A 15,960-nucleotide genomic window follows, 5' to 3' on the forward strand; every position below is an offset into this window, starting at 1 on the left:
AGAGAGAGGAGAGGGAAGGAGCATACCTGGCTCTCCTTCCTCTCCTCATGTGTGTGTGTGTGTGTGTGTGTGTGTGTGTGTGTGTGTGTGGAGAGGGAAGGAGCATACCTGGCTCTCCTTCCTCTCCTCATGTGTTTGTGTGTGTGTATGTGTGTGTGTGTAGGGGGGGAAGAAAGAGAGAGAGAGAGAGGAGAGTGCGGGTTTACCTCTTTCGCTTGAGCGTCGAAACTCAGATCTGAGATCTGAGTTTTGGGCGCTCTCGGTTTATTTTTTATCATTGTTGGTGTCGCTATGAGCATCGCTATGGGCGTCACTATGCAGCAAAGAAAATAGCGACGCCCATAGTGACGCTCATAGCAACACCGTGGATTTTCACTTTTGAGCGTTGCAGTGCGAGCGTCGCTAATGTGAAGTACCTCTTGTAGTGTTCTTTTTGCTCATAGCTCAATTTTTTCTCGACACATTCGGTTCATTGGGCATTTGGAGTAGCCAAGGAATGGAGCGCTCACACTATCAAGCAAAAGAAGTGTATTTTAAAAATACAAGGCATGGAGGTGGGAGGAAAAAGAGCAATGCCCTACAGGAAATGTTCAATTGGTTCTACAGAGTTTTAGCAGGGAGAGAAAGTAAGAAGACTAGAGTTCAAAGAAGCTTGAAATGCAGAATAGAGAAAGTGGTTAGCGTGAGGCGATCGCAATCATATCATGCTTCTAGTGCAAAAGATCGATTCCAACGGTAATTGGCGACAAGGCGACGAAATGGCAGACGTTGAGTGGAAAACCAATAAAATTTTGACATTAACCATTCCCATATTAAGCATACATTGTAATGCCACGTGATTTGGTGACACCCCAATCAGTGGTTTCATGTAACAAATTTTGACAATTTTGGAGTTATTTTTTATTTTTGATGGTATTATTGAGTTTTTAGGTTTTTAAAAAAAATTAGTACTCTATAAGTCAAAACTCACAACTTGAAGTTCATTTCTTGTTTGCACATTCTACTCGGGGAATTCAGTATGTGTAAAACTACCATATCACATGCGTTCAAGACATGTTTGTAAAACCCCTTATCTGTGAATTTTTTTAGGAATATAATGTACCCTTTTCTTTTAAAATCTGTAAGTTTTTTTCAAATTTGAAAAAATAATGTCCTTTTGTATATATATTTCTGTAAGTTTCAAGAACTTTAAATACCCTTCTGTTGAACTCACGTGATAGGTTACATTTTTCTTAGGTGACCTCCCCGGGACATTCTAAAAGATCCACTCGAGCACAAATGCACACGACTCACATCTTGCACCACATGGACGATTCACACTATCAGACTGACACTGCCCACAACAATACAACCATAGCCCCTCACACCGCAGAAAATCCACAGGCCATAGCCTGAACCCCATGCAAAATCTACGGCTTCAAATCCACATCTGCAACCACAAGTGGATAACCAAACACCCCAGCCCTCTCCAAACACCCAAGAGCCTCCCCAACCATCAATCCAAATGATCTAAGCAACATGCGACACATATTTGGAGATCTCGGAGATATAACCCATGCCAATCGCACACCTTTGTCAGAACCCCCACTGATTCAACTCTTCACAAAGCAATGCAAGAAACTAGAGAAGTAGAAGAAGAATATTGAGGTCCGCTTGAAAATCTGCCGCATCGCCTCCTGCCACTACCACTGGTGCTCAGGCCACCCTAAATACTACGCCGCAAAAGTTTTCATCACAAATCAAAGAAAGATTCATCAAAGTTATACCAGGCAACCCGGTTTCTAAAGCAAAAGAGGCGAAGAGGAGGAAAAGGCAAAGGGAGAAGGAAAAGAAAGATGCAATTGAGAAGGAAGCGCTTAGAGTATAAGAAGAGCACAGAAGACAGAGAGAGCAAGAGGAGAGGCAAAGAGCTAAGTCCGAGAGAGCTCATTTGGCCAACTTACAAGCACGAGTAGAGGCAGAGAGAAAGGCGGCACAAGATAGAGCTCAAGCCACCCAATAAGGAAACGCTGGGAGCTCAAGGCCTTTGAAAATCCCTGAGAGAGCCAAGCAATCTGCAAAAAGAAAAAGGGACAAGGTGACACCTGAAGAGCAACAAACCCAAGAGGAGAGAATGAAAAAATATAAAGATGATCATCCTCAATGGGCTAAGCAGGCGGCTCCTCCACCACCACCAACAACACAAAAAAAGACGGAGATGGAGGCTAGGCACAGTGGCTCTGTGTGAGATCAAAAAATATCAAAAGAGCACTGAGCCAATCATACCCAAAGCGGCCTTTTCTCGGGTGGTGAGAGAGATGATCGATGAATATAGAGACTCCGTTACAAGAATACCACATGCAGCTTTACTGGCGCTACAAGATGCCGTCAAAGACATTTTGGTGCAGCTTTTTCAAGATGACGTCTCTTGTATGGTGCATGCAAAGTGTGTAACATTAAAAAATATGGATTTAGCCTTATCAATAAATTTAGGAAATGAAGGATGCCTTCATAAGATGTCGTTTATCCCATGTACTCTCTCTTCAGGAGATTTGTAATCTTTCTCTATAATATCAAATGGCGAATTTCTACCATTTCATCCAATTGTTCAATTTTTATTTGTACATTGTTTTTTATAAGCATTTGAATTGTTAGATATGTTAAATTTAAGTTGACCACCATGGCTCTTGGCTCGTCACCCGAGGCACACACATGCATAGAACCTCGAACATACAGCCACCGGGCGGTTGGGGGGCACGTCTCGGTGATAATTTTGCAAAACGGGGGGGACGTAAGGGGTCAAGAAGACCAGGTAACGCATCGGCGGTGCCAGACAAGGTCGGACGAGGTAAAAAAAAAACCATGTGCGCCACGACGCGCAGGGAGCAATTCTGGCTCGGGTGCAAAAATGGAAATTATTGAACAATATGAATAAAAAAACAAGTACTGAATGGTGACAAAAATCATTGACAAAAACAATTATTCTTTATTGATTTGGATATTACATCATGGTCGATTGGCTTTTATATGAATTACATCTTTGGGTATGGGGTGAATGGCTGACTTGACGCCAAGGGATTTTACAATTTCCTCTGGGTTTGTCAACCCTTGACCTAGGCTCAAGGCACAGTGGGAGAGGACCGAGCCTGGGTGCTTTCCTGTAAGGGCATACAATGTTGCCTCTCGGTCCACCAATATACATTTGTGAGCGTTTAGGGTGAGAGAATCTTCAACGAGTATGCCACTTAATGCTTTACACTTTCACAGCTCTACAGAACCATTCTTGGAGAACTCTGTGTGAGCAACTCTAAGAATTGATGGCCCCTGGTGGCTCAGGTAGTGCCAAAGAGAGCTATCCCTACCCATGGAGACGTTGGACGAACCTCTAGTACGCATTGCGAACTTATCAACATGATAAGCCATTTGCAGAGCATTTTAATTGATATTAACATTTGCAGTAAAGAATAATAGAAATTATACCAGGTTAAGATTTGTTACCTTCGTTTCTTCATCCTTCTCTTCAAGATTTTTCTTTGTAAGATCTATGCTAGATTGATCATCTCTACCAGGCAATCAGTGGTTTGTGTGGATGAAATGCGCTCTCCGGTACGCTTTCGTAGAAAGAGGCACATTATTTTATTTCCATTAGTGTACTTGCTATTGTTTACACCAGCTATTGTTCGTGTTCACTGGGGAGGAAAGAGAGGCTTGCTTGGAGATATTAGTCTTCGAAGTATATTTGAAAATTGACTTTCTCTTCCTTTCCACTGGGATCCTTCATGCCCGCATAGATAGAAAGCACTGCAAGTGACTAATCTTCTCTGAGTCCTAACGTTTTGGCAATGTCGTCAAGGAGCAAAAACTAACGATCATCCATCACCACTGGATGCAAAGTGAGAATTTGGAGATCCGGGGCTTCTTCCAGCACCTCATCTCCCTCTATCATTCGATCTTCCTCCTCAGTGGAGATGGGATCTTGCAAGAGTACGAGTGCCATAGATTCTTCGGCCTGCTCATCTATCTCTAGATAACTTCATTTGATTCCTCCACAATGGTCACACTATGTCTTTGGTTGACCTTTTCCTTTGATTTTCCCTTGTCCATGTCCCATGAAATAAATTGGGTGCCTATGCACCCCATGCCCAAATCCATGAGATCATCCTCATCCTCTATCCTGTAGTCCCGTTCCGTGAGGCCTTTAATAAACCTCAACAAGCGAAACTGGAAGTTTTTGTCAGTTGCAAAGAGATGCTTCAAGAAATCCACTGGCAACCACGCCGTGTCAGATCCCTCAAAGATTATGACATATTCCTCCATGTTTTGTGCCATATAGTCAAGAAAGCTTTCTGAATGCCTCTGCATGAAGGTTGGCAGTGGCTTGCATGTCAATTGTCCCCTCGAACACACTGAGTAGTTCATGTGCTCGATCTGCAAGTCCTACCTTTTCTAATTGTGTGAGAAGTGCATCAGTAGACGTTGCCATGGGTTCGTTTGCAAAGAAGATGCAAAGAAAGCTTAGAGCTAGAGTTTTGTGAATGTGAGAACTGAAGTTTAAAAACTAGAAAGTCACTTATATACCCAAATTCACTTTTTAGAAAGCACTTAAATTAATGTCAAAATAACTTAAACCTTTAATTTTAAACAAAATCACGCGACAAAGCTTTGAAAGACACTAATATTGAAAACATTTGTGCTCCACATTGAATAAATTGCACTTTTCAATCAAAAACTTGAACAAGTTGAGAATAAACAAGTATGCATAGAAACGAGATTCAAAACACCGTATGTATTAATGTGGACAAAATCCCTGTCAATTACAAGCTTTTACAAAAATACATCGCGGAAACGGAACGTTCTCACACATAAAGCTCTTCCCTTTTCTGGAGCGAACAATCTTTTCATTGATTACAAAGAGATATTGCTTGGCCAAGGTATATCTAAGATTAAGATACTTGCAAAGGTGACTGAGATGCCAGTCATTGTTCACTGTAATGTGGTGCACTGCATCATTGTGGAGATGTATTTGCAGGTCAATTGATTCTCTAGCAGCAACCTCAGAGTCTAGTGCCTCCTATTCTCCCATCACCAGCTTCCATCTGCTATAGGGAAAGACCATTGACAAGCTTTGCTTTGCAATATGGTATCTGAACACCACCTTGTCAGCAACTACAAAGCACTTGATTCTATCTCCCTAGTGGTTAACCACCTTCGTTTCCCATCCATCTGCAAGAAACCAGTTGATCGCACTTCCCCCTTTGCAAGTCCACATTGTTGGTGTCCTATGAACACTTTGAAGTCAAAATATAAACACAAACACATAAAGAGACATAAACCATGTTATCATGGCTTTATGGGAACCATAGGTGCACTTCATTGCTCCTTGCACATCCACCTCCATTCTCCTTTTGGTTGTTGCGATCAAGGAACTATCTGGCTTAGGCCATTCCAAACTCTACAAGGTTGGCAAGTGAACCAGAGATAGATTACCATATCCATTTTGCCTAGGTGTGACATAAGTATGATTATAAAAAAAATATCATGTGAGGCAAGCTCAGAGGACTGACAACCAGCATAGAGCAACTTGCCAAGCTCAGTGTGGATGGACTCCTAGTAATCGATGGTTATTTTCCCATGCTTCAATTTACTACTGCTAGACCTTCATAAGCTCATTTTTTTCCTCGTGTTGTTTTTGGGATTATCAAGACTCGGTTGCATTCTCTAGTTTTCAACTTCTTTTCGCACATAAAGACCTAAAACGCTCTGTTAATTTTTACTAAGGCTTCAAGATTTAATTACGCTCGCCTGACGATGGCCTCCTTGCACTGGAATTTCAATTGGGTTCATTGATGTTGTGCTTAACTATAGATGAAAAATACTCCACAATGAAAATCTCATCAGTTTCAACTCTGTTTTGGCATAAAGGGTAGGTGGAATGGCTACTAAGCCATGTATCGATACATTTGAGGTTGAAAGGCATGCTTGCTTTTGGGAAGAATTCGGAGGATATCACGGATATCAAAGCGAGAGAGGCAACATTCCTGTGAAGGACTCTATTGGTTCCCACTCTACAAAGTCAGATGGAAAAACATCTGTAAACATCTGGAAAAACTTGCAATGTATGTATCTTCTACCTGCTTGGCTTGAGTACTGTTGCCTTTGATCATATAGGTTTGTCTTGATCGATGAAAGGTTGGAAAAACATTGCTCGGAACCATGTCCTAGCAAAAATGCAAATCCAAAACATGAAAATATAGAGACTCTTGATGAATTCTCAATCTGTAACAAGTGATCATGGGACTTTCCCATGTGGATTGCGGCTCATAACTAGGGCGTGTCTTACGTGATCGATGAAAAACTCCATAGTGCATCTTGCCTTTGGAGTAGCTCCCTCTTGCGGTAGCAACAAGATCATGCATAATTCCATAAAGATCGAACACATTCTCAACAATAATAAAAATCAAGGATGTACCTTAGGAAATGCGTTCTCCAACCTGTCGCGTCGTCCACATGGCCAGTGCTTGACCTCGAGCCGTTGTTGCGCTCCCCAATTGTTTGGATTTTATCTTCCCCTGATGGTCTTCCTTCCAAATTAATTGGTCTTTTCCCTAGCTTTGACTCAACAAATTTATCAGGGTACTTTTTTTTCTCTACCCTTTGTTGACCCAAGAGAACTACATTCAAGTCTATTTCCCATACTTCTTGCATAACTACTCTAGATGCATTTCCCTTCTCCAATTTTAGGTGTTATTGGTTTTGATTTGTGTCGAGATTCAAATTGTTGTTCTTGAGCATTTTCTATCTCTAAATTTTATTTAATCAACCATAGAGTTATCACCTTCTGGACTCACAATAGCATGCTTTGTTGTAATCTCTGATATGATAGAGGTAGAAGTAGCACCATTCACCACCATCTTAACTCAATGACATTGGTGAAACTAAAGTCGGTCGATGTTACGAGGAGTACAATGCAGGGTTGTGTGTGCTTTCAAGGGCATGTCAAAGAGTGGTTAGATAGCTCTAAAGTTCAAGTGCAGGCAAGGGGTAGCGGATATGTATGATTTATACCTCTTTCTCACAATACTCCTTTGAGACTTTTGTTCATTTAGTCCCTACTTCAGCAATATTCTTACCAAATTCACAAGCTGGGCCCTTTTCTTCTCTAGATCTTTTAAAGGTTTTGACAAAATCCTTTGAAAGGCCGTTTTGACATCTGAGCATTTTGGCTATTCTAGCATCCTCTTCTCCAGATCCTGAGTGATCAAAGCTCCTAGTGTCCTTTTCTTATGTCACTCATCCACTCCTTTGGCCTTTTCCTTAGCCTTCCAAATAGCTCTCTATTTCTCTCGCTTATGAGCCTCTTCACCTTGCCTTGTTTGACTTAATGGCTCACATGGTAATTCTTTGATGACAACTCCATCACTCCTAGTGATCACACATACTAGAATTGGCTTTTCCACCTTTCCCTCAGCCACTTCAGCTTTTAATTTTTTTGGCATTGCGCTACAAAGTCACCCTAGTGATCACACATACTAGAACTGTCTTTTCCACCTTTCCCTCAGCCACTTCAACTTTTAATTTTTCTGGCATTGCACTACAAAGTTACCCATAATTTCCACAAGAGTAGAAGGCATCTAAATTGGTAAAGTCAACTCTACCCACACTGTTAGGAACTAGAGGGGTAGCTAAGTAGATAATAGTGTAGAAGAGGCCTCCTTTTGTAGGCCAAAAGGTTTTCCCTCTCTCATGAGACATAGCCGTGTGTAGCCTGCCTTGTGTAGACAAGTCCAAGTTCAAGTCTCCAATGTGTCCATGTGTGGTTGCCCTTGAGAAGACACGTCTGCCTAGAAATTGGCCACTGGCCATTGACTTCTGACCACTTGCCACCAACCATTGACAATCAGCCACGGGCCCACGGGCCAACCGATGAGCCATTTTTTGATCACTTTCTCGCCGTTGTCCGCCCATAATATTCCGGTGAAAAAGGAATATTTAGACAAAGCTCAGCACTAGGTGTGATTTTTATTTTGAGGAGTGAATTTTTCTTATACACGATGGCATCTCCTCATAATGGGGGCCTTTCAAATGTGCGTTTTTAAAACGAAAAGTCACAAGGGGTAAATCATGCTCCATAATTAACGATCTCCCACTTGGAGACTGATCTCCACACCAAACCTGTGACTTCTTTCTATCCTGGCTTCTTATCCTTGAATGTCGATTGAAGATGAGCAAAAGCTCAACTTCTCCTTGTTGACCACCTTTGTAAACATGTCTGTAGGATTCTCACTTGTGTACACCTTTCCTAGACTTAGTTATCCCTCTTCCAAAGGAGTACGCATGAAGTGATATCTCACCTCAATGTGCTTTGTCCTTGATTGAAAGGCCCCTTCTCCCAATCCTACTTAACCCCAATTGCAAGCATCCATGGACTTCCCAGAATGACTAGGTAAGCATTTTTGCATGTTTTCATCACAAAAAAAATCAATGAGGCACTAAATTCCCATCACTTGCCATCACATCTTGGGCCACCCCAAAACATCTCGCCTTGGTATGATTGACCATCCTTATTCATACATTGGATTTGGCTACCATCTTGATACCAATGTCCCTCATAGCTACCTCTGTTAGCACACAGATTTGTGCCTCGCCATCAATATATGCATGAACCTGCATCCTCTTTTTAATCAAAACATGAACACTAGGAAGCACATCCACTAGATTCCATACCCTTAAAGATAAATTTTGAACCACGTGCACAACCCATGGTAGCCTTGTGCTAACATTGGTACACCATTGCCTCCTCAACCTGGGATTTAATGCTAACAATTGCTCAAATGTAAGTTAGCCTTTTGGTTTTGGACATCACTCACCAAATCATACTCTAGATGACCCCGCCCAAGTTGAAAATCCAACATCTTAATTTTGCGGCATCCTCTCCTCTTGTTAGTCTTTGGTTGCTCTCTACCTTTGTACACCTTCTCATTTCCCTTGCAATCTCTAGTTTCTCATTTAGTCTTTGTTTCACTTTCTCCTTGTGCTCTTTATATTGGTCAAAACTTCAACATCCTGCTTATCCACACCAATGATATTAACTCTAGAGATTTCCTCATTACTTGCCAAAACTGGCGATATCAGATTCCCTGCTACAAGTTTCTCCCTTTGGCCATTGAATTTCCCTTGTTCTCTACCTCTACCAAACAACGGGTACATACCTCCTCTTTCCCTAGGTGGATATGGACAATCTAGAGCATAGTGGCCTTCTTCCCCACAATTGTAACACCAGCCAGGCAGCAGCCTAGCTCTACCTCTACCAGCCCGGGTACCAGCCCTTGGCTGCTCCCTGTCCATTACACTCGAATGAAGCTCTTGCATTTGCTCAGATTGATCCTAGACATTACGTACCCATTGTTGAGGAGCAGGTGTCACATCTCGATTTGCTTGGTTCTCTTCTTGAACTTTATCCCTTGGACTTTAGAGGGGACTCGGAGACATTGATTCATATCCCAATGCGCCTTGCTCTATCTTCTTCTTGATCTTTTTTCTCTTTTCTTGTGTAATTGTGATCGCGTTGTTATTATTTTCCACTCTCAAAATCCACCTTCTCTCGTACTTTAGGATGCAAACATGCCATGAATTTTTCCAATATGAAGTATTTTGTGTTTGCCAATTGCATAGCGATTGCAAGTTCTGTCTAACATTCTTCAAAACAATTAAGGAAAACACCAAAATCTTCACTTATATCTTGCTTTAGAGCCTTCAATTTTGTGTCCACGTCGATTGGTGATGCCTCCTTACAAAAATATTGGAAGAAGTGGGCCCGCAAGGCCTACCATGCTTGCCTTGGTTCACCTTCTAATGCATCAAACCATGCCTTTGCTTTGCCACACATTAGCCATGGAATCGTTTGCATCTTGATGTCTTTGTTCAGCATATGCAGTGATAGAATGTATAGCTCAAAATCACCAATCCACTCCCCCAAATTCTTCTTGTCGTTGAAGATCGGCTCATAGCTTTGTGCCACCATCACTTCTTGTCAGACAAATTGCTTCTTCTCACCAATTCATGAGCAATCAGATGCTCCTCATTGGGAGCACCACAAGATGGAAAGGGGGAAACTGAAACACACCCAACACACAAACTATTGTCTCCCTATACCTCATGGCACTGACAGCACCCCAATCCACTAAAAAAACTCACTACAAATAACACCCTTCCCGAGAAAAACACCTCCGATTCTGCACCAACCAACCCACATGACCTTGTGATGATCAAAACTCACACATAACCCTTGGTGCTTAAATCTCACACCCACAGCATGCAAAACCTCACTCTCACGCACTCTCCACACTATAAATGGTACAGTGCATTTGTGATATTTAGTAATGGAGGTTTACATGTAATTTAACCAATGGTGTTTAATCTTGAAGTGGAATTTTGTTTAATATCATATTTTATTCAAAATGAAATCAGAAGTCATGGTGTGAATGGCCTTCGATAATGAAGTGACATTGGGTTTTTTATAGTTTACACGTATCATTTATTCGCAATTTCTCTCTGCACTTATTGACAAGCCTCTCTTTCAGTCTTCTCGCATCCACACATTCATCATGTTGAGGGTTAACCGCGGACAATGCATTGAGTGTGGACAAGTTGCTCAATATGGGCCTGATTCTCACGGTGTTCCACCAGTTCCCCATGTCAACCCCATCAACAATGTGCATGCTAATTATATTCTGGACATCATGTATGTAATGGGTAACTTATTGGAAGCACAAAGTGAATGTAGCAACACAAAGGCTTTCCGTGTAATCAACGAAACCACAAAGTCCCTATTCAATGCCATGTATAAGCTAGATGGTAATGCAAACCCAACTAAAGAGGATGTCAAGCAAGGTTACTGTCCACAATGCACTTATGAACTAGGGAGATCTTGGATATCGTACCCCACATGAGTGTGTAACCTTGGATAGGCATGTGGAGGCTTGGGTACAAGTGTGGATGAATACATTGCTTCACAAAAAATGCTTAGTGGAGCTAACAATGGAAACGATGAGGACAATGACACTAGCAATGACAACAGCAACGACAATTGTAAGCTAATGTTAGAACATTAGCCCGTGAACTTTGCAGCCATTTGGCATTATTGTATTGTTTTGTTTTATTCAATATTTATCCTTCTTCCATTGTTGTTTCAATTAAGATGTTTACTTTAAATCCTTTCAATATCACTATATGGGTATGTTTCTCCCATCTCAATGTTTAGCTAATGTTATTCATGCATTTTGCCATATGCTGAAGGTTGTTAAAGTTATTAGTGTTGTTTACTATAAAATTGTATATACCCACTTTGACAAAAAGGATCTTTGGGATCTACTCGTGCCGAATGGGTCTAAAACATGAAAGCCAACCTTTCAAAAATTACCCTTGTAATACTTGTGATTTGCGAAAACAAAAAAAAAAACAAAAAAGAAACGTTTCCTTGTACAATACATCTAAAAGTGATCACAAGCTTTTAATTATAACAATTGTAAAAGTAGGCTTCAATCAAAACACTACTTTTTAAAAAAAATTGTGATAGGTGATAAAAATTGTTATTGGTATATGTATTGTGCTAGTTGGTAGATGTATTGTAGTGAAAGACCGTTATAGGATGTCAAAAGCCTTGAGCTTGTTATGGTAAGGAACCCAAAATTTTAAGAAGCTCAAACTTTTGGCTTTCTAAAACAAGCTTTACAGAAGAGAAGAGTTGGCCATAAATTTAAAATTTTACCGTTTGTTTTGTTGATAGGCCCTACCTTTTCATGTGATATGATGTAAAGCATTGAAATTTTCTTTTGTTACCATGCTAAAACATGCTTTAGAAGACACGGAGAGATTGCACCCACACCCCCACCCCCACACCCTCATGTGGAAGGGTTGAACCATAGCCAACATGCTTAAAGCCGTTGGCCTTTATTGCTAGGCCACCTGCTCTTGACATACATTTTACCAACATTCCTAAAGAAGGAACAGCTAAAAAATACTTTTGCCTCCCTTAGCGATGAGAGCAACCTAGGCAAGATAAAGAAAAGGATGAGTAGGGTAGAGGGGCCAGTATAGAGCAAGTTAAATTCGTAAGCGCCAAGCATCCACTGCGATTCACTATTTTCCGCGCTCAGGGGTGCAGGTGAAAGCTTTGGGCATGGACTGTTGATGGCAAAAGATGGCCAGGCAATTGATGACCTGACGGCAAAGTGCGACAGCATCTTCAAAATCGCGTGTACCAAAAGTACGCACCACTCAGAAACCGCATCGGGGGTGCAGCATGCGACAGCAAGGCTCGGACCCATCTCAAAGCGAATGGGAGGCATCCACGTAACCAACATGTTGCCGCCTTCTCACGCCTGACAATCTCTCTTTAAGTAGATATGTAGTATCTTTTATCGGGGGCAACCCTAACAGAACCCCTGCTTTTTACTGGCACCTCTACCCTACAATGTAGGAACAAATGCAATGAAGAATAGACCATCGACAGTGGGCCCCTTGATCTAGTGGACTGCTTCAATAAAAGACTCCAACATAAAAAAACTAGCACAAATCAGAGAAGCAAAGAAGGATGAGAAGCAAGCAAATGTATAGAGGGCAATCCCGCCTCAAAAGAAGATTAATACAACAATCCTTTTAACTCCTCTCATCTCAATTAAGTTAAATTCGATGCAGTTACACTAATGCACACATGAGAGAATTGACAAGTAATCCTCTGGTCAAAAACAAAAAACTTTTCAGCCTCGTTTTTTAGCGTCAAACTACTTTTGACAACCAGGATTCATGTGGAAATCCAAGTATTTTTCCAGTGTTCATAGTAAAAATGCAAGAAAGTTCTCAATTACATTATAGCCAGGATATTTCATGCTCAATCGGGGAAATCTCACTACAAACCAGATATGTGAGCACTACTAGCACCACAGAATGCCCCATTTAGCATTAACCCAAGGTTAGGGTTAGGGTTTAGGATCTAGGGAGAGACCTCACTGATCTATCCAATAAGTCTTGAACTCAGAACCTCTTAGTTAAGAGAAAACTGGAATAATTAATCAGCCACAATCCATCCTCCTCTGTCTACTTCAATGCCAAAGTCTTTCAACCCATAAAGTTCCCTCTCTAATAGAAACCTAAAACTAGTGTTTTGTCCACTCCCAACTCTAGCCATCTCAATGAATCCAAAAAACTGAAGAGCCCAAAATTTTGTCGCCTCAGTTGCTAAAACAAGAATCGAACAGAACACATTGGCACAAATCTATAGCTTCAAATAGAAGAGACAGTGTGGTTGGAATTGAGTAAGGCCACATCCTGCCATGCACACTTTTGCGACTTTCTTCGAAACAATAAAGATCATGCTGGCAAAATCACACTTTCATCAGTAAAAAATGTTTCAAGCCTACCAATGTAGGGCGATTACAAGATATGACTGCTGCATCATTGAAGAGTTCAATATGAATAAAAGTGAGAACAGTTCACTCTTTCACAACAAAAAACTTCAAAAACTCCACATCAAAAATAGATTCAGTGACAAGTTTAGATCACAATAAAAGATCCCTCATTACAAATTACCCTCTGAGTTTCATCAAAACTGCAAACCATATAATTACATTCGATCCTTGATTAAGCCACCTGAATCTCGTGCACCGGCTCTTCTTTACCAACCACAGACTTTGGGACAATCTCTTCCTCATCCTTTGGATTGTGAATTATGACATTGTCCGGTAGAGGGATGGAAGGACCCTGCTTACCCTTGGGATCCCAATCCAACATGATCTTGACTTTGATGCCCAAGACGCCCTGTCTCAAAAGCACGTGGCGAACAGCCGAATCAATATACAAGTTCACAGGGTGCCCAGATGAGATCATATACCCATCTTTGAATTTCATCGATTTCGCCCGCTGGGCTCTAAGCTTGCCACTGGCAATGACCTCACAACCTTTTGCACCGCTCTCCATAACAAATCACAGGACACCATAGCAAGCCCTTCTGACAGCAAGTCCTCCGAGGAGCTTGTACCGGAGAGACTCAGCTTGCGCGATTGCGCACAGACCTCGATTGTTAACTTTTTCTGCAACAATTCAACAGTGTCTTCTGGGAAGTTGAAACGCTTTTGAACCAAAGAAGTTAGCTCCCTGATCCTTCTGTCCTCGTTGCACGAATGATGTTTTCGGTTCGCATGGGCGTGACTCTGACCTCCACACCAGAATAGCCATCTTCGGCGAGCTCTCGCGTGAGAACTTCGTTTAACACAGCATAAAAGACGCCATCTGCAACAAACTTGCGCTTCTTGCTTATCTGTGTGGAAGCCATAGCTGCGTCGCTCGCGTCTGCACTTGTTACTTCCTCTCGTCCTTCGCCACAGACAATCTCTCTCTTTACCCTAAAGGCCACGCCAACTCTTTTTGTTTAGTCCACCCGGTACAACGTCGAGAAATAGAACACCGCACAGCCAAACTATGGCCTGCATGCACGAAACGCATACTTTTCAAAAGGACCATACGGTAATATTCTTTTTTGGGTATTTGAGCACAGAACGGGCCACGTTCTCCACTTGTCTGACGTTAGATCTTGCAAACGCATCCTACGCTACTAGTACTTTGCCAAGCTTTTTTAGGCACGCTCGCTTTTCATATGGCCCATTTATCATCCGTCCTGTTCGTCCTGTTTTGTTATTGTTATTCATCGGTGCGGGCTAGATGCAAGCCACTACTTAAAGTTCTAGATGATGCCACCTCCATGAGTGTGTGTGCGCACGTGTGTGTGTGTGTGTGAGAAGGCTTCCTTGAAAGTCTCAAAGGCTACCCTGTATACGGAGGAGGTGCATGTGCCCACTACTTCTCTCCTTTGACTCTGTAAAGTGTAGATTCGGTCACCATGTGAGGCACCAAGTTGTAATAGGACTTATTTTTAACAATAACTTTTGTTGGCACTACCTGCTTGCAAGAAGTGATATAGGCGTGCTGCCTATGAAATTGGGTACACATTTTTTAGGCCGTTTTTTAGGCTTTTTGAGATTCCCTTCGACCCGTGATAAAAATAGCGGTGCTTGTTAAAATTAGCGCTGGTTTGTGCGCCTGCTAAAGAAAACATCTGTCACCATGAGGACGAGAGCATCGGGACGAGAGCATCGCGAGGTCGAGAGCAGGAGCAAGCAGCAGACCGTTTACGCGCAAGGTAGGAGGAGCACAAGGTATGCGGACCAATAGTGTTTAGTGTGTGTGTGTGTGTGTTTAAGTATGAAAAAATCCCCTCATAATTGAACCATACTTAGACAATTGAGTTAGATAATATATTAAATAACAACAAGATGTCATAAATCATTTCATATAAACCAATACAAAACTCTGTATCCAATGGATAATACAATCATTTAGATCAAAAATTTGATCTTTGATCACTACAATATAATATCTGTATCGTATGTGCTCATCCTTTGGGATGAGCTTCCACTACAGCTACATGTAGAAGGATCCAACTGGTACATTTGTTGGTACATTGGACGATCTTCCGTTACTGCTGCAGTTTTTGTTGTAATCCCAAGGAAAGAATCTCTTACCTGCCACCATCCAAGAAACACAAGCCTGTCAGAACTAGCATTACTTGGGAAGACAGGTGTCAACGACTCCCTCCCCTTGTTATTGGTGTCAAAAATTACAATACAAACTACCACCATAACAAAGATCTAATATCAAGTTTGAGCCATTTATTTATGCTAATGTTTACATCTTTTAATTCTAGGAAAAATTGGACAACATCTCCTTTGTAAATTGGATCAATTTTCAAAAGTACAATCTACTACCATCTCTTCCTAGACCCCCACTTGAGGATTAAGGATCTTTTAATTTGAACGAATTTCAAAGTAAAACATTTGTGTTAAAAATTATGTACTTATCCAAAAGCATCAAAAAGTACTTTGTAATTGTGAAGTCACCACCATATACTTACCTTCATCAGAAGTGATT

General features: G+C 41.4%; 2 pseudogenes; both read right to left on the reverse strand.

The window, feature by feature from the left end:
- Positions 1 to 13,338: 13,338 nt before the first annotated feature.
- LOC147440568 (small ribosomal subunit protein uS3x pseudogene) lies at positions 13,339 to 13,973 on the reverse strand (annotated as a pseudogene).
- Positions 13,974 to 14,010: 37 nt separating this feature from the next.
- Positions 14,011 to 14,449, reverse strand: LOC147440569 (small ribosomal subunit protein uS3y pseudogene; annotated as a pseudogene).
- Positions 14,450 to 15,960: the final 1,511 nt, after the last annotated feature.

Source organism: Adiantum capillus-veneris, chromosome 15 (assembly GCF_014529385.1).
Source record: "Adiantum capillus-veneris isolate H3 chromosome 15, ASM1452938v2, whole genome shotgun sequence".
NCBI lineage: Eukaryota > Viridiplantae > Streptophyta > Polypodiopsida > Polypodiales > Pteridaceae > Adiantum > Adiantum capillus-veneris.